Here is a 14,985-nt window from a genome sequence, read left to right on the forward strand (position 1 = left end):
GTGGTAGTTCTTTTTAAGATTCTGGCTTATAGCATAAAGAGAATGGAACTCTCAGGCTGCTTGTTGCTTAAAGCTTAGTGAAAACCACCAAGCCAGATGAAAAGGCCCAAGATAGAAGCCCCCACTAGCGAGGCATCTGGCCTCCCTTCCTGAGGCTACAGTATAGGAATGCTGCACACAAGGACTCGGGTTTGTTTAAATAACCTCTAGCAGCTTGCTTAACATTTACTAGCTTTCGAGCACACTGGAACCACCAGACAGGAATGAAGGAGGGAAGGAAGGAAGGGAGAGATTAAGGGATTTATGGAGGGATTGAGGGAGGGGAAGGGAGGGGATGGAGGGAGGGAGGGAGGGAGGGAGGGAGGGAAGAAGCAAGAAAGAGGTACCTAACCAGTACAACCTCCTTACTTCTGCCCACACAGTCGCTGTAAAGACCCAAATGCCTGACTCTGGATCCAGCTTCTGTTGAATTCCAGGAATTTTGAAGACAGCGAAGAGCACCCGCCTGACAGAGGTCAAGGTCCCCGGAACCGCAGCAGCAGCACGCAGGAGGTAGAGCCTTCTGCAGTTGTTCCGTATGACAAGCCACATTTAAATGTGAGAAGCCATTATAAATAAAAAGATGGAGATGGAGATGGAGAAGAGCAGGCGGAGGTGGAGAGAGCTTAGCGTCTGATGCCACTTTGTAATCTCCCCGAGAGCGAGCCAACAGCCGCCGCCTGGTGCGCCAAGCGGGAGGCCTGGCCGCGTAGCTCGGTTTCCCCCTTACTTTTGGCAGATTCTTCGCCTGCTGTAGATTGAAGAAAATAGGAATAAGCATCTTTCGACCACAAACAGATGTGCTTGATAAAGAAAATGTCAGCAAAAATACTAAAGCAATGTGTCACAGCGGCTTTCTGACAGATAGCAGGAAAAGGTAAGGAATGTTCTATCATGTCCGACAAGGTGTTCTTTTTGAGATTTAAAGATCACTGTGCAACTTTAAACATGTTTGTCACTTTGCCTCTGACTGCAGCTATCTGGGGCTTCACACGAACTTTATCAGCTCGGCATAGGGGGAAAGAAAGCAGCCGGCTCCCATTTATCTCAGCTCGGTTCCCTTCAAAGCCAACAAATAAATTACAGTGTACATTTGATACAAATTGATTTCTTAACTCAAATAACAATGTTGTCCTCCCGGTCGGGCCATGTGTCACTCACTCGTGAGTCTGAGTGAAAGGCCCAATCCGTCTGGGTGACAGAAATAGGCCCAGCGCTCCTCACCAAGGAATGCTAATCACCAGGGCTGGCCCGGCCTTTGTGGGCCCGCTGTGATAAGGGGAATCAGCCTGCCCTGTCACCACGCGACCGGCCGTCACTGCGATCCAGCAGCTGTACCGGCCTGCAGCTGCCATCCTATTTCATGTCGGAAAATAAGATCCGGCCACTGTGGCTAAGATGCCCGTGGCTGGGACAGAGTGTGAGCTGCAGAGAAAGGAGACCATTGAATGTCCTCCGCTGATGTTATCTGTCGCGGGAGAAATGGGATATTGGCAGGGGCTGTTGACTTGCTCACAGCTGAGCAGGTTAATAAGGTGTGGAGCAAGGCCACAGGCTAATTGGATTTGCCCAACCTTCATAAACAGTGGAAGCCCACTGCCAGGAAAGCCCACCCGGGCTTACTCTTTGTTCACACTGAACCAAGGAGAGGCGAGTGGCACCGGTCTTTGGAAGCATGGGGGTCCTCCTCAGGCACCGTTTGGCCAGTCCCCAGGCTCCCTCAGAGGAGCTGGCTGCTCTGATTTTAGCTGGAGTGGAACATACAGCTCTGTAGTATCTGATGCATATCTCAGTATTGGGCGCAAAAACACTAAGGGTGGAGAAGGAGGCAGAGGGACTTTGGGGCAGCAGAGTCCACAAGTCCACGGGGGTCCTGAACTGAAATGCCCAGGCTGGGCCTCCAATGACTAAGCTAGCATTTTCCTTTCTTCTCTTAGTTATGATGCATTCCACTGTGCACACCTGCCCCAAATGGTGGAAGATACAGGGAACATCCATGAGGCTGCAGGCCCTCCCCTTCAGGGTGTCCCCTAACTCTGCAGCTGTGAAGAGGTAAGGCACTTGGGTGTTTACTGTGAAGGAAATATGGCCTTTCGCTTGAATGGAAGGAGTTTGTAGGATGTCACCACAATGAGGTTACAGACACAGGAACTTTTTTTTCCGGTGTGTCATTTTGTTTGTTTTAATATACTAGAATTGAATTCAGCCGGGTGGTGGTGGCACACGCCTTTGATCCCAGTTCTCGGGAGGCAGAGCCAGGTGGATCTCTGTGAGTTCGAGGCCAGCCTGGGCTACCAAGTGAGTTCCAGGAAAGGCGAAAAGCTACACAGAGAAACCCTATCTCGAAAAACCAAAAAAAAAAAAAAAAAAAAAAAAAAAAAAAAAAAAAGGAAGCCAGGCTTGAGACTCACGCATGAGGTCCACTGCCTCAGGAGGTCCAGGAAGTACGCTACTGGAGCAGGACTTCTCTTCAATTACATGGCAGCCAGTTGTTGGGAGCTCTTCAGAAGGTTGATGCCATCTTTTATGTTCTCAGATGTTCTTGAGTTGCTCAGCTCAAGACTGACTCAAGTGCATCAAGATAGAGACAGGAAGGCTATTGGAGGTTCCTTAGTAAGCCACCTGCGATGGCAGCAGTGATGTCCCTCCTCAACAGAGAAAGGCAAAGAAGTGAGGCCCTGAGAACAACAAATCAGTGGCCCGAGGACCTGGAAGACAAGGTAAAGTTTTTGTAGATTGAGAGAAGGTGTAGGGAAAGGACGCTTCGTCTGGGCCCAGTGTCCTCAGAAGTAGAGCTCCAGATTTGGGGGCGGGAGTGCTCTGCCATCACCCATGGTGCTCTGCAAATTAAATGCAGATGACAAGACTAACTAGACTCACATAACTGGGAACAACAGCACCTTAAGAGTTGGTGGTCACCAATGCTGATGAAGTCACCAAGGGACTAGTGGATATGAGAATGGGAACACAGGGGAAGGATAGCTCCAACATGAAGAAAAAGAGATCCACCGAAGCCATCAAGCTAGGTTGTGAAGCAGGAGTAGGAAGGAGGGATGCTCTTGGCAAGTACTTCTTGCTGGCCAAAGAGGAGGAGGATGCAGAAGCAGCCTGATTCAGTGGAGGTCTGTGAGAGCTTCGTCTCCAGGAGATGGAGACCGCACTTCCTACATGAGCTCCTACAAGGATAAGGAGAGATGTGAGTGCAGCTGCCTGGCAAATGGCCAAGAGAAGAGACTGTTGTTTCTTTGTTTTCTGGTAGAAATGATGCCAGCAAGTGCTGCAAAAAGTGAACCAGCAAAAGCTGGAGACTTGTCCATATGGGGATAACCTGCAACTCGGCCATTTGTTCTTTCTGTCTTGTCAAGTCATTCAGGTGAGTTCACATGTTTCAACCTTGGGAGGAAGGGACAGGAGCTCAACAGCTTGCCCCCATGGCCCCATGTTCCTTAAGTAGTGATTGCTGGTGTGTGACTAGGATCCCCTCAGCAGATGTGGAGACAGATGTTGATAGTTAGAGCCTGGGGCTCACTCGGGTGTCTTTGCTATATTATGACCAGGAATTTAGACGCCAGGCTGCTCCCTGACATTTGGGAAAGATGGAGAAGGCAGGCACCTTCATGTCTTGAATGTGTGCTAAAAGAGGATGTGGTGTCCCTGGTTGAACTCGAAGATGGGAAACTGAGTTTCACCCACATGTATTTTATTCCCTATAGTGAAGCACATTGTTCACATTAATACTCATGTGTTGATGAGTGACTTTTAAGAATTTTGATTAGTGAGGAGCTGAGGATGTGGCAAGTGTAGACCCTCTCACTTTACCTTTGCTGAGCCCTGCAATCCCCAAGGGCTGAAAAATTCTGTTCTAGATTATCCAAGCTTATGTGGCAAGATTTTTACTTATAATGACCAAAGGAAACTTTCCAGAAGGACAGTGGGCATCTCTATTTGGACTTGCTGGTTTGAATACCAGTGTAAAGTGGTGTGGAAACTCTATGCCATCAGTTCCATTGGATAACAGGCAGACTTGTTGCAAAAATGTCTCATCATAGGCTCATTGCATCTGTAGCATGTGGTCTTTAAATATGACCTGTAGCTGGATGGTTTCTCTGGTCTTGCCCAACCCCAAGGTCCCACAGCTGCTTATACAATAATCATTCAGAGGCTTAATATTAATTACCAATTGCATGGCCTATGGCAAGGTTCATGCTAACTAGCTCCTATAACCTAATTCATTTCTATTCATCTATAAGTTGCCATGTGGCCATAGCTTACCAGTATTTTCACATCTTGCTTCTCCTGGGGGTGCTGGTGTCTCTTTCCCCCTTTCCCTTCTTCTTCCTGTTTCTCCCTTCAGTTTCCCAACTAGCTATAACCTGACTTGCCATAGGCCTAATGACTTTATTTATCAACAAATCAGAGCAACACATATTCACAGCATACAGGAAGACATCCCACACCAATGGCCTGAATCTGCTGAAGGTGCAGATGTGAAAGGGACCAGGGCAGAAAGGTCCAGGAGAATCATCAAGAAGCCATCCCCTCCCTATAAGTCCTATGGGTATAGTCAGAATTCCAAGCTAAGATAGAAGTGAGATAATTCTAAGACCATAGCAGGATGCCCCATGATGCTCTACTCAGAACTATTTTCTCCTTTACATTCAACTGATCCTCTTGATACCCTTAAAAACCATGACCTGAGCCTTATATTCTACATGTAGAGATAGAGGCTCAGAGTTAATGACTCAAGGTCATACAGAGAGGTGTGGAGAAACACACTCAAGATGGCAAGCATCACACGACCACACTCCAGGTATGGCTGAAGACACAGGCAGACCTCCAGGGTCTCCCAAGGTCCTGCGTGCTTCCGCTTGTGTGTGTGTGTGTGTGTGTGTGTGTGTGTGTGTGTGTGTGTGTGTGTGTGTGTGTGTGTGTGTGTGTGTGTGTGTGTGTGTGTGTGGTGGAGGCTCTCTCCTGCCTTGCTCTGCTGTGTTTGTACCCTGGGATAGATCTAATGCCAGGGCATTGCTTTGAGGTGAGCTGGTTTTTATATATCTGAGCTAATGAAAACAAACCTTGTGGAGAAACTTTTTTTAAGGGCATTTGCCTAATTACCTACTAGGGACATTTTGTCCCCAAAGCAATCACAGTGCCAAATGTTCTTCCTATTCCGGATGTCTGCAGCAAAAATGGAAAATATTAAATCAAGCTTTGCTCTCTTGAAAGAAGGCAGTCTACTGAATAAAATGCAATATTACGGAAAAGAACTCTTCTGTTGCAGAAAGGATCACAGTCAGTCAGCATAGATAAAGAAAAGAAAACAATTTAAACTAAACTCTGCTTCAAATTAAAATGGAGGTTTATTTTTGAAGGAAGAAAAATCAGTCCTCACCATAAATGTGTGTCTGGGACAAAATGTCTGATACAAAATTGGCTCTACCTTAAACTACATTATGTGTAATGATTTCTTCCTTCAATGTTTAAGAGTTTTATTGTGTTTAAATACACATCAGTGCATTGTATATACAAAAGGTGTAACCCAGGGCTATGGAAGGGGAGACATTTCAGTTACCTAACAATAGCATCTGAATGAATTACCCACTCTTCTAGAATTACCTTCAATGTACACTGGAACCTTCTAAGAATGTAGTAAGACCTGTCTTAGTCAACTGAGGCTGCCATAATAAAAATACCAAAGACTGTGGCTTAAATACCATGCAATTCTTTTTTCTTCACAGTTCTGAGGGGTGAAATGTCCAAGGTCAGGATTCTGGAATGATTGGAGTTTTGAGCCAGGCCTCTTCCTGGACCTAGATAACCACATTCTAGCTATGTGCTCAAAGGGTTAGGCAGAGAGCGCCACAGTCTCTGATTCTAATAATGGACACAGGTCCTATTTAATTAGGGTACCACCCCATGATCTCATTTAAGCCCAAATACTTTAGTAAACTATTGATAGCATATTATAGGTAGGGATTGAGGGTTTGAAATTTTGAGAGGCACAATGCAGTCCTCTGGGGTATCCCTTTAACTGCTTGTGGCTTTGGATACTTTTTGTTAGGTTGTTACTTCTGTGAAAATACTTGAAAGGCATAATTCCCCCATATTCCACACTGATATCCAAGCTTTGGAGTATTACTAGAGGTGCCAATGGGGATTTGAAAATTTCTGTTTAAGGGACTACACATATAAACCTCTGGGCTTGTGGAAAATGAATTCTCAATGACGTACTACAATCAAACAACCAGTCCTCCAAACACCAAAACCTTACCTCAGAACCTGCTTCACTATTCCCATTACCTGTACCCAGCCTTATACCTTTAGCCTACTCAGGTTTTAATTTTCCTTGAAGAATCTGTTTGCAATTAGTGATCATTTCTCTGGGTGTGGTACATGTGTGTGTACATGTTTGTATGTGTGTGCTAGTGTGTTGGTAGGTGCACATGTTGATGTTAGTGTCTTCTCTTATTCCTCTCCACCTTAATTTTGAGTCAGGAGCTTTTGAGCCTGGCACTTGCTGACTCAGCTAGAGGGACACCCAGGGGGCCCTGGGATCCTTCCCTCTCTGTCTTCACAGTGTGAAGACTACACATGTATGCCACCATGCCCAGTGTTTACATTGGTTATGGATCCACGCCATGCCCTCAGGCTTGCATAGCACATCCCTGAGTGAGTGAGCTATCTCCAACCCCTACACACATATACATATATGCATGTTTCTTCTTTATTATCTATGCCGCCAGTTTAATTAGAAATTCATCTACAGTGGGATTCTTCAGCATAAGAACATACAGTCATGATACCATGCTACAAATTGGTGTCATTTTGTGGCATAGGTAGGTTTTCCCAGAGTGGTCTAAATATCCCATCATCAGGAAGAGCCTTCCAGCAGCTTGACCGATAGAATAACCACTCAGTAGGGTGCATTCAAGACTGGAGAGAATCTGTAGCAAAGGTCAATGGGGAATAGCTTGGGTTTCTTGGTTCTAATTAAGGAATAAAGTGCTGTTCAGAAGAAAACACAGAATTTCATTATCAACTGGGGTTCCAGACACAAACTTCTGGCCTTTTTATGTCCTCCGTGTGCATACAAGATGGACTTTGTAAGGGAAAACAGAGAGTGTAGTATTAAACACATTAAACTTCTCTCTTCAAAGATAACATGATTGAAATCTTTCAACCCACAGGTGATTGATCTCAGTGATCAATTTGTAGTCATGTAACATTGTAAGCTAGGATGAAGCAACTCATAACTTGTCAATAAAAGCTGAGGGCTTCAACTACACGATATGTGTTTATTCCCCACCCACTCCCAGAGAGAGACATTCACCATTGGGGGGGGTTAAGTATTGGAAGTAATTTTGTTTGAAATGTAGAAAAGATCAGATGTGCTAATCCTGTGGAGTCACATAGAGAAGTTAAAACAGTAATTAAGAAAGCTACAACATAAGTACCATAGAAACACCAATGGGAAGTAGAGTACCCACCATAAATGAGCTGGAGAGGGAATGCTCTTCCCAAGTTGGGCTCTCTAGTGTTTCAGAATGAAAAGTGTAGCTCCTGAGACGGTGCTCAAGGTTCATCCCCAAGTTGGAACAAAGTTAGCCTATGAGACTGATCTCATGAGCCTCTGATCATTTCCAGCGACGTCTGAAGGCAGAACCCCTGGACATACAGAAGGGGAAGGCTGGGGAGCCTGAAGGTCAAAGCTTCACCATAGCCAGCCCACAGCAGGAGGCATGGGGAAGGCTGGCTGCCAGTAGAGTAGTATTAGAGACACTTCATGGTTTTGTTTGTTTTTGAGACAGAGTGTCATGTATCCCAGGGAGGCCTTGGAATAGACACATAGCCAAGGAAGAGCTTAAAGCTCTCTTTCCCCCTTTCCTACCTCCAGCTGCTGAAAGGAAAAGACAGATGTGGGCCACTATATCCATTTTTGTGCAGCATTAGAGATTAAACGTGGGCTTTATGAATACTATATAAGCAGTCTACTGGCAGATTACACCTCCAGTTCTTGTGGGAGACTTTACTCAGTACTTTACCAGACAGTTTCCTGATGTACTAATACAATTCCTCCTGCTTTTCTATACACTGTGTGTCATGCACTGTGGTGGTATTGTGTTACCCAATAATTTGTGTGCCTTAATAAACTTATCTGGGGTCAGAGAACAGAACAGCCGCTACGTAGACATAGAGGCCAGGAAATGTTGGCACACACATCTTTAATCATAGCATTCTGGAGGCAGAGATCCATTTGGATCTCTGAATTCAAAGCCACACTGGAAACAGCTAGGTATGGTGACACGCGCCTTTAATCCCAGGAAGTGATGGCAGGAAGCAGAAAGATATATAAGGCATGAAAACTAGGAACTAGGCTGGCTAAGATCTTAGGCTTTTAGCAGCGGTTCAGCTGAGATTAATTCTTGATGAAGACTCAGAGGCTTTCAGTATGAGGAAAGAGGATGAGTCGAGGAATTGCCAAGGTGATGTAGCTGTGTCTGGTTCTGCTTCTCTGGTCTTTCAGCATTCACCCCAATACCTGGCTCTGAGTTTGTTTTTATTAATAAGACCTTTTTAAGATTCGTGCTACAATGCACTGTGTTGATTTCCATGAAGAGAAGAGTGATGTTTTAAATGCATTAGCATACTACAGATACTCTATGCATTTCTATGGTGTGTGTGTGTGTGTGTGTGTGTGTGTTCATATTGGTGGAATCAGTGAAAAGACAACTAATTTTCTGTTTTTTTTTTCCATACTTGTTATGGATCTAGCAGTTAAAAGTTTGCTCATAGTAATAGTGTCAATAGTGTATTTAATTACATATGTTAGTATATGTGCATGTCAAAACATACATGCTTTTTGTATAAATGCTCAAACAGTATATTTGTGAAAACATTTCTAGCCAGGCCTGGAGGCACATGCTTTTAATCCCTGTACTCAGGAGGCAGAGGTAGATAGATCTCTTTGGGTTGTAGGCTATCCTGATCTACAGAGTGAGTTCCTGGACAGCCAGAGCTAAACAGTGAGTTCATGCCAGCCCTCCAACCCCCCAAAAAAAAGAAAAAAGAAAAGAAATTTAATTCCTCTCTTCCATCACTCATATGATAGTTTTTGATAATTCTGCTCACCTCTCAGCCTTCTATAGTTATTGTGAAATGTGGAATCCACATCCACATCCACATCCACACTGCCTCTGAGCTACCATCTCTCCAAATGTGAAATTCAGAGACAATCTCAGAGACTTATTGTAACATTCAATGGAAGTTTTCTTTTTCAAATTTTCTGAGTAATAGAAAAAAAAAAAAAAAAAAAGAACTTCAAAGGAACATCCTAACCCCATTTGCTTTGGTAAAACAGAGGACAGATTTCCAGTGAGTTATGTCCCCCACAAGGAGGGGCTGGCACTTGCCTGTGCAACACTCCTTAACCAAGAGCAACATAGCAGATTCTTGCAAGAAATGAAATTAATTATCTCAATTTGCCACATACACAATATTTTAGGCATTAAGTATACCATTAATATATACAAACACTCTATGTTGTTCAATGTTTTATTAAATTCACTTATCTTGCCCTCTAACTTTGTTATTAAATTACAGAATAAAAAGCACTTCTAACATATTTCGTGTCAGATAATTGTATTATTCTTTCTCCTCCTCTCAGAAATATAGTCCTCTCACACAATACCTAGAGAAGTTTCTGATTCAGATCCAACTGGAATATTTGAGTACCCACCATGAACCAGACAAAGCATTACTTCACAAAGGAGGGCCTTTTTTATTCCACCCCAGTCGTATGCAACACCAGGGAGAGGGGACACTGTGTTCCTTAGACATTCCAAATATGAAGCTGTCATAATTGCAGCTCTTAGAGGAGAGCTACAGGCTTGGAGATGAACAGGAAGATTATTATTTATATCTCAACAACAAAAACACAAATCCAATTTTAAAACGGCAAAGAACTTAACACTATCCAAAGAGGATACAGAGGTGAGGGAGAGTGTAAAGACACTCAGCATCTTCATCCTCACTGAACTCCTGTGCCATGCTGGTCGAGGCTCGCTGCCAAATCTACACATCTATCACTAGTGTTGGGAAGACCCGGAGAGGCTGGAGCTCTTGCGCATCGCTGGTGGGGAGTGTCGAACAGTGCGGGCACGCACCGCGGGAAATAGTATGGCAGACTTTCAGGAAGGCAAACCTAGAACCCCTTTGTGACCCAGTGTCTCACCTCCAGTGGAATGTGTAGTCTTAGGGATTGGAGGCTGGAACTTAAGCAGCCATTTGTGTAGCCTTTGCTCATTGCAAAACTGTTCATAGCAGCCACACAAGGGAAAGAGACTGTGGTCTAAACTATGAAGAAACACACAGGATAGAGATATACCGCAACAGACTTTAGAGGGAGAGGCAATATGGAGATAAGGTTATATGTAGCCCGGGCTAGCAAGGATTAACCTCCGAAATGCTGGAATTTTAAATATATGTGCTATCTTACCTGGCTTATGTGATGCTGGGGATGAAAGGCAGAGCTTTGTGCATTCAAGGCAAGCCCTGTGACAACTGAGCCACTTCCCACCTTGTTTAATCTTAAGATGGGAAGAAACTGAGTCCTTCTACAAGAGGAAGGTATAACACTCTGAAGACTCCATGACGAGGGGAACAAGCCGGACACAAAAGGAGAAGTGCTAGGTGGTTCCACAGATATGGGGCACTTAGAGTGGTCAGACTGGGGGGGGGAGTATGATAGTGTGTGCTGAAGTTAGAAAGATGGAGTGAGGACCAGCGCCTTCATGGGTCCAGGGCCTCAAATGTGGAGGATGAAGCAGATGCTGAGATAGATGGTAGTGACATGTGCAGAGCATCAGAGCTGTCTCAAGGCCATTGCACTCTACACTACAAATGGTTAAAATTGGGTGTCCCTGTTATAGATCATCACCAATATTATTTATTTAAAAAACCCTATTACGTTCAGAGTTTAGGGGAAAACTAGATTAGAAAGATCATAATGTGAGATCATGGGGAGCATATTTCAAATTTACACAGCTCCAGGAAGCTAACCCAGGAGAGTGTGACTTTGAATCATTTAGTTGTCTATTTAAATGACAGCTTAAGTGGCGTGCGTAAATACCAATGATGCGCTATATAAAGATTTGGACTGTGCCAACTGCTAACTGGTCCTCGGGGAGGGAATTAGTGCCATCTCCACCACCACAGTCATAACCATGTAATGGGCTCACAGTCCCCGGGGCCTCCTTCTGGTGTCTTCTCTTCCTGAGAGGTAAAGCTGTTTTATTACAGAGTTCATTTCACACCCGCTTCCTCATCCTTTCTGCCTCTGAGCTCTAGGCCAATCCCTTCTCTGTGCTATGAACCATACAGACTGAGGTGTCTGAGAATGGACTATGGCCAGGATGGTACAGGTCTATCTGCTGACCCTGAACAAGAGCTCTGGGTCCCAGAGAATGTGAAAGGGAACACACTTGTCACTCTAGGCCAGTCTTGAAGTGAACCGTCTACATGGAGAACCCCAGCAAGTACAGCACAAAACAACCCGGTGTGGTACCTGTATCAGGATGGTGCTGAATGGTGGTCGAGGCCCTCCACATTCTTTTACTTCACTGCTGTTATTCCATGTGGAATGGGATGATATTTAACAAAGAAATGTGGGCCAAGCATGCTCTATTACAGTCTGCTGAGAGACACCCAAGTGTTCAACATAGATTACTCCCTGTAACAATTCCGCCCAAACAAAATTTTAATGAGGATAAACACCTATAGCTCAGATTTACTTCTCTTTCAAAATGTCTGTTTGGTGGTGTGTCTACACAAAGGTCGATGTTGAAGCAGAAATAATGACTCATGTGCCACTAGCTTTGAGAGAGAGAGAGAGAGAGAGAGAGAGAGAGAGAGAGAGAGAGAGAGAGAGAACGAGATTGTTGATGACATGAAATGGAAGAACCATATTCCAGGTGGTATTTTTGAAATTTTAAGGAAAATTTCTGGCTAATGACAATAATATATGATATGATAATAATAAGACACGATGGAGGCATCAGACTCACAGAAAACAGGACAAAGGGCTCTGGGCTCTTCAGCTTTCTCATTACTGTCATCAATTACCTAATAAAAGACATCATACAAGAGGAAGAACACCAGGCTCACAGTGTGAGGCTATAGTCATAGGACTCCTGTGTCTCCCAGGACCAGGAAGAAGAGAGAGGTTTGCTATGGAATTGGGGCTTGGCTATTACCCATAGATGCTGCCTCTTCTGCACTAAGGTCCTTCTTCTGTTAGCAGGCCTCAAGTTCAAAGGCTCCACAACCTCCCAAAACAGTATCGTTAACTGAGGACCAAATGTTGAACATGTGAGACTTTGGGTGGATATTTAACGTTCAAACTACAGCAGGTGGCCAGAGCAGAACCTCCACAGGTCTTTCTTAGGGCTGAATTGCCACAAGTACCTAAGTCTATGTTGATGGTAGACGAGAACTTGAATGTGGGAGATTTGACTTTCTACTTAATTTTACCATCAAGCTAAGACTCTTGAAGAATCAGTAGAAAAAAGGAACAGACAACTTGCCAGAAAGTTATAAGAATTGCCGATAAGCTCATGACAAGATGACCCAAATCCCTCGGCACTGACAGATGCAGGTAGACTGTGTGGAGACACAGCCACAAACTGACTAGAATGACATTTGAAACCAAGGCAAAAACCAACATTGCCAACAGCCAGTGGAGCCTGGTACTGAGAATGTGACAGGGGATGGCTAATCCAGAAGGGTCTGATGGGTCTCTGAACGTGAAACTACCCCTGTGACTTGGCCATGTAGCCCTTATGTGTTCACCCAAGAGCCATAAAACAGGAACTGACACAAATACAAATAACAGCAACATGATGCCTAGCAGCCAGTGTCTAGCATCTACCCAAGGACCCATCACAAGGTGACTGGGTGAGTACACTTGGGCGTCCAGGACTCACGCCATGTGCGACCCTCACCAAGGCTCCAGTCATCCACACTGACACACGACTCGGGTGATCCCCAAAGCATGGTGCCAAATGAACTCCACCACAGAGAGAGCAGCACTCAGAACAGTCTTGGAATATCAAGTGTGTAATTTCACTGATAGGACCTTGTCAGGATCCTGACATTTGCACGGAGGGTTCAAAACTCACAGCGGTGGTTGTCAGAAGCCAGCATGGAGGGCAGCGACTGCAGAGGAGGCACAGGGGATGCTTTCTATTTGATGGACACAGTCTGTCTTGAGTGTGGTGGTGATAACTTCATTGCAAAATTCCCTTGTCAAAATTCAGAATAGCAAGAAGGGAGAAATTTGCATTATGTAGATTGTTCCTTAATAGAAATGATGGAAAAGATGAAATTGGACTGGGTGAAGAGGTTGCTTGTTTTGTTAGGTTATACTTTTTTCTGACATTCATTTCTTGGACAGCAGACCAAGGTGTAGAGGAGGAGAGAAAGGCTGTGTTACAAGGGTTGGTGGCAGAAGTCTCCATCTAAAGACAGCCAGCTGGGGACTTAGTGATGTTTCGCAGCTGCTGTGTTACAGGAGAATATGTTGAAAAGCATCCTTCATCATCATGTCTCTCCACAGTCTTTTCAGATGTCTTCCATTGTAAGTTGGTTGATGCTTGAAAATGCTTTGTATTCCCTGATTCTGGAGTGTTCAGAGTCACATTTACCTATCAGGGGTAACTGATGTCCAGCTTGTTTTTGGTTTTATGTTTTTTGTTCTTTTTGTGAATAGTTCGTTGTTGTTGTTGTTGTTTTTTCTGTTTGACTCTTAAGAATATTGCACTAGAAGGAAGTATATATAATAACATGTTTAATTTAATAATGAACCTCAAAACTTGTACATACTATTTAGCATACTTATAAAGATTCTAAACTTGGACAAATTTCAGCATTTTTTTTTTTTTACTTGTGTGAGAGAAACCTTTCCAATCTAGGATAAAATGGCAATCAAAAGTCATTCAATAAACATGTCATTTCTTCTCTTTCCTTCTCGTCTGGAGCCAATAGCCCTACAACACACATGTGCTTGCATGTATGCATATGAACACACACACACACACACACACACACACACTCACTTCATTGTTCTTGAACAGATACTGTGTTTCAGATTATATTTCTAATCCTGTATGCCTGTGGATCTGTGGATCACTCTAGTAACTAGTGAAACCTATTTGGGGAAAAGTCACACTTTGCTAGCTTAATCAATTAATAAATGGATTTTGTCTTGCAGACACTTAAACAGCCCCGTGACAGCAGAAGGGAGCCCAGGCTGTTCATTTTCTGTGGAGCCTACAGCGAAGATGGCCTCCCGCCACCATGCATGAAGCAGAAAGAGCATTTATGAGCCCGCTCGCGTGAAGCTTGAGTAGGCAGATTCATGAAATTCGCTGAGATTTGGATTAAATTTAAACCATTCTACGCATCTCTCCTTTTGATTAAGGCTGTGTGTGCAGTGAAAACCTCACATTTGAATAGAACTTGGGTCTTTAAGAACTTTCGGTGTGCACAAATCTAAATTGAGCTCTCCACTTGATCCTCAAGTGCACAGGAGGTCAATTTACATTCAGTATTAAGTGGGGACAAAAGAGACGGCATTCCTCTCCATCCTTTCAGAATTTTAGCTTTGGATCAAAGTTTATTAATATCAGGATCAACACAGAGACGGCTCACTGCAGTGGCACTTATTAAATTATGAGACATAAGGTCTTTAGATAGAAGACAATTGGCATCAACACAGGAGGGGAACGTCCTCATGTGTCTGCACCCACAAGCCCCCCCTTTAATAAAAAGAAGTGCTTACCCAGGTGACATGGAGTGGCCTTTCAGAGGCTTAGGAAGAAATGTGTCTCTTTTTATCCATAGTCTTCGGGGACACAGTTTATCGCAGTACTTAAAGAAAAGCTATTTTCACCT

General features: G+C 44.1%; 1 long non-coding RNA gene across 1 annotated transcript; it reads left to right on the forward strand.

The window, feature by feature from the left end:
* The first annotated feature begins 722 nt into the window (after positions 1-722).
* Positions 723-14,458, forward strand: LOC114696080. Its single transcript, XR_003734958.2, has 3 exons — positions 723-916; positions 1,977-2,091; positions 14,303-14,458. It is a non-coding gene; the product is annotated as an uncharacterized LOC114696080 (long non-coding RNA).
* The last annotated feature ends 527 nt before the right edge of the window (positions 14,459-14,985 follow it).

Source organism: Peromyscus leucopus, chromosome 19, assembly GCF_004664715.2.
Source record: "Peromyscus leucopus breed LL Stock chromosome 19, UCI_PerLeu_2.1, whole genome shotgun sequence".
Lineage (NCBI taxonomy): Eukaryota > Metazoa > Chordata > Mammalia > Rodentia > Cricetidae > Peromyscus > Peromyscus leucopus.